Here is a 6604-nt window from a genome sequence, read left to right as displayed (position 1 = left end):
CATGTTCTCCACTGATTGGTCAGTGCCAGGGCAGGGGGTCTGTCATTGGCCATTGCAGCTGGTCCTGGCATCACCCACCTGGTTTTGCTGCTTTTCTGGACCTGGAGCTGAAATACAACTGAGGCCTAGATGTGATCTCTAGGAAGGTGACCTTCGGTACCAGGCTGTAAATCGTTCAGCCAGTTTGTTCAGCTATCTGTCTCAGTCTCCCTGTTCCGTTTGTCCTGGCTCACTTGCCTGTCTCAATAGGAGGATGGCTGGAAAGGTTTGACTCATAGCAAATCCTTGTTGATGGGAGCCACTGTTGCCATATTTTTTTACGATCCTCATTAACTGAGAGCAGAGGTTAAGTACTGTGTGAGTAAGGGCCTGTAGGGAGGATGAGGTAACAACTCGGGGTATCTTCTTCATTCCCCGCAGTTCAGCTCCGACTGTACACTTCCATACTTTCTCCCAAGGCAGAAGTCTGCGGAGGAGAGACTTCTGAGGTGCCCACTCTCACGCAGAACAGAAATCAGTTCCCATAAATCCCCTCAGAGACTGGCTGATGGACCCCTCCCCTGTGCCCCACGGTGTGTGCTGATTCCTGGAATAGGCCATTCCCCCTGCAAGGTTAGGGATTTTTCCCCTTATCTGGCTGGGCTGGGTCACATACCAGTACCCCATCCATCCCGCCCTGTTCTGTATCATTCTTTAGCGCTTGTCACGCAGTCAGAGGATATCCATGTCATCTTGCCGCTGCCCAAGATGGACATTGCTAGGAGGCCCTATCAACAGAATTTTGCTTTCATTATTATTAAATGTTTTTACAGTTTATTTTTTTATTAATTGATTGATTTTTTTTTTTCTTTTTTAGAGAGAGAGAGAGAGGGAGGGAGAGGAACACCAATTTGTTGTTCCACTTATTGATGCACTCATTGGTTGCTTCTTGTATGTGCCCTGACCAGGGATTGAACCCACAACCTTGCCATATCCGGATGATGCTCCAACCAACTGAGCTACGGGGCCAGGGCTACGGAATTTGCTTTGACTCAGCACTTTCCAGGGATGCTCCCCTACCCCTGGCAGCTACCCTGCTAAGGATTGCTTTCCTCCTTAATCTGTCTCTGAGTTTAAATTTTAACTGTGCTACTGATTTTCCCTTTGAGCACCATTTCCTCATCTGCCAAACAGAGATAGTGAATTTTGCCTCAGGGTTGTTGGGGAAGAGAGTGAAGCCACACAGTAAGAAAGCTTTGTTAAATGGAAAGAATAAACTGCAGGTGACCCTTGAACAACACAGTTTTGAACAGCACAGGTCCATTTGTACATGGATTTTTTTCAATAAATATACAGTTGGCCCTTCTTAACCCAGAGTTTTACATCCAAAAACAGTGCTTTCAGTTCAGTTTGGGATCTGCGAATGTGGAGGGCTGCATGTCCACATTGTTCTGTGCCATTTTATGTAAGGGACTTAAGCATCTGCAGATTTTGGTATCTGCAGGGGTCCTGCAACCAGTCCCCTTCAGATACCCTAGATACCTATGGCTGTAGTCAAGTTTTGGGGGATTCTCAAGTTACACTAGGATTTTCAACTGCATGGGGATTGGTGCCCTGAATCCCCACATTGTTCAAGGGTCAATTGTATAAATGCCCCCAGCCTGCTGCCCAGCTCCATGCTCTGCCCATTCTCCCCATAGCTGGAGCTACTTAACTCTCACATGCAGGCTCTGCCCTGCTCTGGCCTTGAGACCAACTTTGCTTTTTAATCAGGGGACCTTAAAAGAGATTTGATCTCTTTAATCATGGTCTCAGCGGTAAGTTGAAAATATGCCATAGTACCTTCATCAAAGTAGTACAATCACAGTATAGTGTCCTTAAATTTGGATGTGCATTGGTTAATGATACCTGGACCCCATCTCCAGAGGTTTTAATTTAATTCTCTAGGGTATGACTTGGACAGTGAAATTTTAAAAGCTTCTCTGCCTTACACCCTGAGTGAAACAACTGTTTTTAAGACACTGGACATCAGGTAATGAAGGACAATGATCTTTAAGAGACTGGAAACAAATGAGGTGAGACCTATGCAGAGCAGGGTGCAGAGCCACCAGGTAGCCAGACCCAGGCCAGCCACCCTGATGGATGGGCTTGGGTGGGCTCCCAGCCACACTTGTCCACATCCTACCTTAGTGGTTTGTCTTTGTCTGCATACACTCTATGATATGACTTATATTTTTCTTTAAGTCAATCACTTTTTTTAACTTAACAATTTCAGTTATTTTTTTAAAAATTCTGTTTTTCAAATAGCTAATATAGGCATCCCGTGCATTATTTAAAAAGTATGAAAAGTTATAGAATGAAAATATTTTCTTCCTGCCCTTGTCCCCCAGTCACCCAATTCCTTTAAGAAACATCCAGGCTTATTCATTGTCTTTGTGTTTTCCAGAGATGTCCTATGCATATATAAGCAAATGGATATGTAGTCTATTTATTTATTTTACCAAATGTTTAGACTTTAATTTCTTTTTTTTTTTTCAAAATATATCTTTATTGATTTCAGAGAGAGGAAATGAGAGGGAGAGAGACAGAAACATCAATGATGAGAGAGTCATTGATCGGCTGCAACCCACAACCCCTGGCAGGTGCCCTGACCGGGAATTGAACCCCAATCGCCTGGATCCCAGGTCAACACTCAACTGCTGAGCCACGCCCGGCCGGGCTAGACTTTAATTTCTAAATAAAATAAATTATAGACTGTTTCATACCAGTACATGTACTAGATCTGAGATCTGCCTTGCTCTTCTTTTTTAAGGCTGCATAATTTTCCAGTATCATAGTTTATCTCATCCCCTACTGATGGACATTGACCTTATTTCCAGTCTTTTCCTATTTCAAATAATGTTGTGATAACCATGTTCATCTGCTAGTTTGTTCATTGTGTGTGTATATATATATGTTTCTATTGATTTTAGAGAGAGAAGAAGGGAGAGGGAGAGAGAGAAACATCGGTGAGAGAGAAACACCAACATTGATTGGCTGCCTCCTGTACAACCCCCACTGGGGATGGAGCCCACAACCCCGGGCATGTGCCCTGACCAAGAATGCAACTGGTGACCTCCTGACTCATGGGTTGATACTCAACTACTGAACCACACCAGCCAGGCCATTGCACTATATATATATTTTAACCCTCACCGGAAGATATTTTTTCCATTGCTTTTCAGAGAGAGCGGAAGGGAGGGAAGGAAGGAGGGAGAGAAAGAGAAAGGGAGAGGGACAGGGAGAGGGAGAGGGAGAGGGAGAGGGAGAGGGAGAGGGAGAGGGAGAGGGAGAGGGAGAGGGAGAGGGAAACATCAATGTGAAAGAGACACATCGATTGGTTGTCTCCCACTCATGGCCCGACTGGGGCTGGGGATTGAGCCTGCAACCGTGGTACGTGCCCTTGAAAGAATCGAACCCAGGACCCTTCAGTCTGTGGGTCAATGTTCTAACCACTGAGCCAAACTAGGTAGGGCAAAAAGGTATTTTTTAATGGCCATTTATGGCACCACCTAAAATCATCTTGTATGGTGTACATCCATTAATGCACAACCCCTGAGAAGATACTGGCTTAAAGGTTAACATAGAGGGCTCTAGATTCAGACTGACCAAATTTCAGTCTCGCTTCCACCAGACACTAGCTGATCTTGGGCATGTTGTCAAACCTCTCTGGGGCACGGTTGCCTAGCCTGGAAACTGAAGAGCTAACTTTAGCTGAACACTTACTGCGGTTCTATACGGTCAACACTCTGTCATTCTATCTTCCCCACAAGCCTAAGAGGTAAAGGGTGTTTACCTTGTTTTGCAGAGGAGGAAATAGCTTGAGTGCAGATGACTGGACCATTTGACCTTGAGTGAGCTGCCCCTTTTCCCTCTAAGTTTTGAAGGTCCTCAAAGACTGGAAACAAGGTCACACATTTCTTTGTATTTCAAATTACACCCTTTGCCACCTCAAGAGAAGTTTACTTGACTCAGGGATGAGTTCTAAGATTGTCGATGCATTTCTGGTCTGACACACCTTCACAGCTTGCATATTGCAAAAGTTGACCTGGATGCTTGTCACTTGATTCCATCTTTGCCTGAGGAATTCGCCGGCATAGCCTTTAATTTTTTTTTTTTTTTAAAGATGTTTAGGGTAGACATATCCAGTGAAAACTGTAGGCAAGAAATGATTCTGATCTGCAATCTGTAGAGATGGGCCCATCGGTCTTTCCTAGGGGAAGGCAACTTTAGGTTTGAGAGCCAGGAAAGAGGGGAATTGAAAATAATGATCTGACATGCTGTTGATTTTCTAATGAAGTCCCTCAGTCCTGAAATTGCTCATCTGATTCACATTTCTCCCAAAAACTGCAGGAGGTGCAGAAAAGCACCATATGGCTATTTATTTATTATATTTATTTTTAATATGTTTTTATTGATTTCAGAGAGAGGAAGGGAGAGGGAAAAAGAGATAGAAACATTAATGATGAGAGGGACAGTCATTGATCAGCTGCCTCCTGCACTCCCCCTCTTGGGGATTAAGCCCACAACCCGGGCATGTGCCCTGACCTAGAATCTAACTATAACCTCCTAGTTCATAGGTCAATGCTCAACCACTGAGCCACCCTGGTTGGGCTATTTATTTTTATTTTTGAATTTTAGAATTTGTTAGGAAAGTTGTCAATTTCAACAGGAGGGAAAATCTATTCTAAAAAATAATATCTACAGGAAAACAGCCAAAAAGGCTCAGGGTTTATGTTAGGCTTCCCTATGTCAGAAAGCTCCTGGAAAGGCAGCCTGGGAGACCTTGTTCCAACCTTGACAGGCTCTGCACATCCTCTGAATTCCTGAATTCTAAACTTCATTGCACAAAAGGCCACTTGAAATGTGTATCAAAATCCTCCAGTCAAAACCAATTTTTCAAACCTGAAGGCCGCTAAAGAGGTACGTTTTGAGGGCTTTAGAGTGTGGAATCTGTGCTGACTTTGGTCCCTGTAGGAGAACAGCAGCGTCCACCATGTGGGGCGTCCATGCCCAGGCCACCAACTGCAGGAGCCACACTGTGAAGGCTGCAAGAGTGGACTGAGCTGGTGGGGGGGGGGGAGTGGGGGGGAGTGGGGGGGCACTGAGCGATGACAAAAAGGCACAAGTCCCTATCCAAGGCAGTTATTTGAATTCCAGCTCATTTAGTGTTTTTCTCTACTGGTGAAATCAAGGATGATCGATTTAACTTATCTTACAGTGAACATTCTGGAATAAGAATGGAAGACATACATCACAGAACTGCTATTTGCATGTTCAATAACTTTTAAAAATCGGCGGCTTTTATAAAAATATCTTCCAGTAGATCATTAGAGTGTATATAACAGCAGGGAGCTCACCCAGAAGGAAGGGCTGCCTAGAAACCTCAGGTGTGCCTCTCACCATAGGCTGCTCCTTGTTGCAGTTGGCTAATAATACTGTCCTAGGTCATGACATTAGTATCCCATGATAAATACTTTTACTGTGAAGACTGCACATTTAAAAACACAATGGTATTTTAAAGTCCAGTAAGTAGTGATTTCAGGATGTAAACAAAGCTGCAAGCTGGAAGTTTCTCCATGGTCCTCAAGACTAACACTCCCCTTCCCCTTTAATTTTGGCTATATATTTTTATAACTTTAAAAAAATACTTTTATATTCAATATAAAAAACCTGAAGGATATAGAGAAGCATAAAGTCTCTCACCACCCCCGCCATCAATACACAACTTTTATTGCATCTTTAAAATATTGCAAATAAGTCTGAGGAATCATCCGGCCTCTTGTTTCTGTAGCTGAACAACTCAGACCTTGTTTATCAGCTTGCTGGACTGTTCCCTTTTCAGAAACATAGACACTATCCCAACATTTTCTGATATCCTTGTTTTAACTGTGTGACTTGCTGAATCAAAGCAGCTGAATTTGATACAAGTTGAAGGTCGTTTCCTTCAAGAATTAACTCATCTTTCTGTGCTTGATACTGAACAAGCCATGCCTGACCTCATCCAAACCCTGTGGATGGGTTCCCGTCAAGAAGTTTCTGATTTCAACAAGAGAACCATTCTCCTGAATAACAACACTGATGGGGAAGTGAGCGTACACAGACCTCATCTTGTAACGGAAGCCCAGCGTAACACCCTTGACCATGTCCTGTACATGACTGCAGATGGTGCAAGAGGTAGCCAGCTCCTTTCTGTTTCCCCACCACTATCAACCCAGAGCCTTTTTCTTTCCAGTGAAGTCCCTCTGCGGGGTGCCTCTGGGGCCCTTCACAATAACTGTGAGTCCCTTCAGAGTGATGTCCACATTTTCTGGAATGTCTACAGTCTGATTGCTGAGAATGGTCTTCATCCTCACAGGAGATGTGGTGAAAAGCACAAGATCTCTTCTTTACATAGATTTGAGAAGAGGCCATTGTGAAGTAGTTGAAAGACATAATCCTGGGTTTAAGTCCCAAGTCTGTTTTTTGCATTCTCTGTGAATTTTGGCAAGTCACCTAACCCTCTTGAAACTCTGTTTTCACCTCTAGAAAAGTGGTCATTGCAATACATCCTACCTCATTGGGGATGAATGCAGGCACATCTAGG

At 43.8% G+C, this 6604-nt stretch overlaps 1 pseudogene; it reads right to left on the bottom strand.

The window, feature by feature from the left end:
• Positions 1 to 5874: 5874 nt before the first annotated feature.
• Positions 5875 to 6368, bottom strand: LOC148092689 (large ribosomal subunit protein uL6 pseudogene; annotated as a pseudogene).
• Positions 6369 to 6604: the final 236 nt, after the last annotated feature.

The sequence above is a fragment of the Miniopterus natalensis genome, chromosome 7 (genome assembly GCF_054644295.1).
Source record: "Miniopterus natalensis isolate mMinNat1 chromosome 7, mMinNat1.hap1, whole genome shotgun sequence".
In the NCBI taxonomy this organism is placed as follows: Eukaryota; Metazoa; Chordata; class Mammalia; order Chiroptera; family Miniopteridae; genus Miniopterus; species Miniopterus natalensis.
This window is presented reverse-complemented; position numbering and strand designations above follow the sequence as displayed.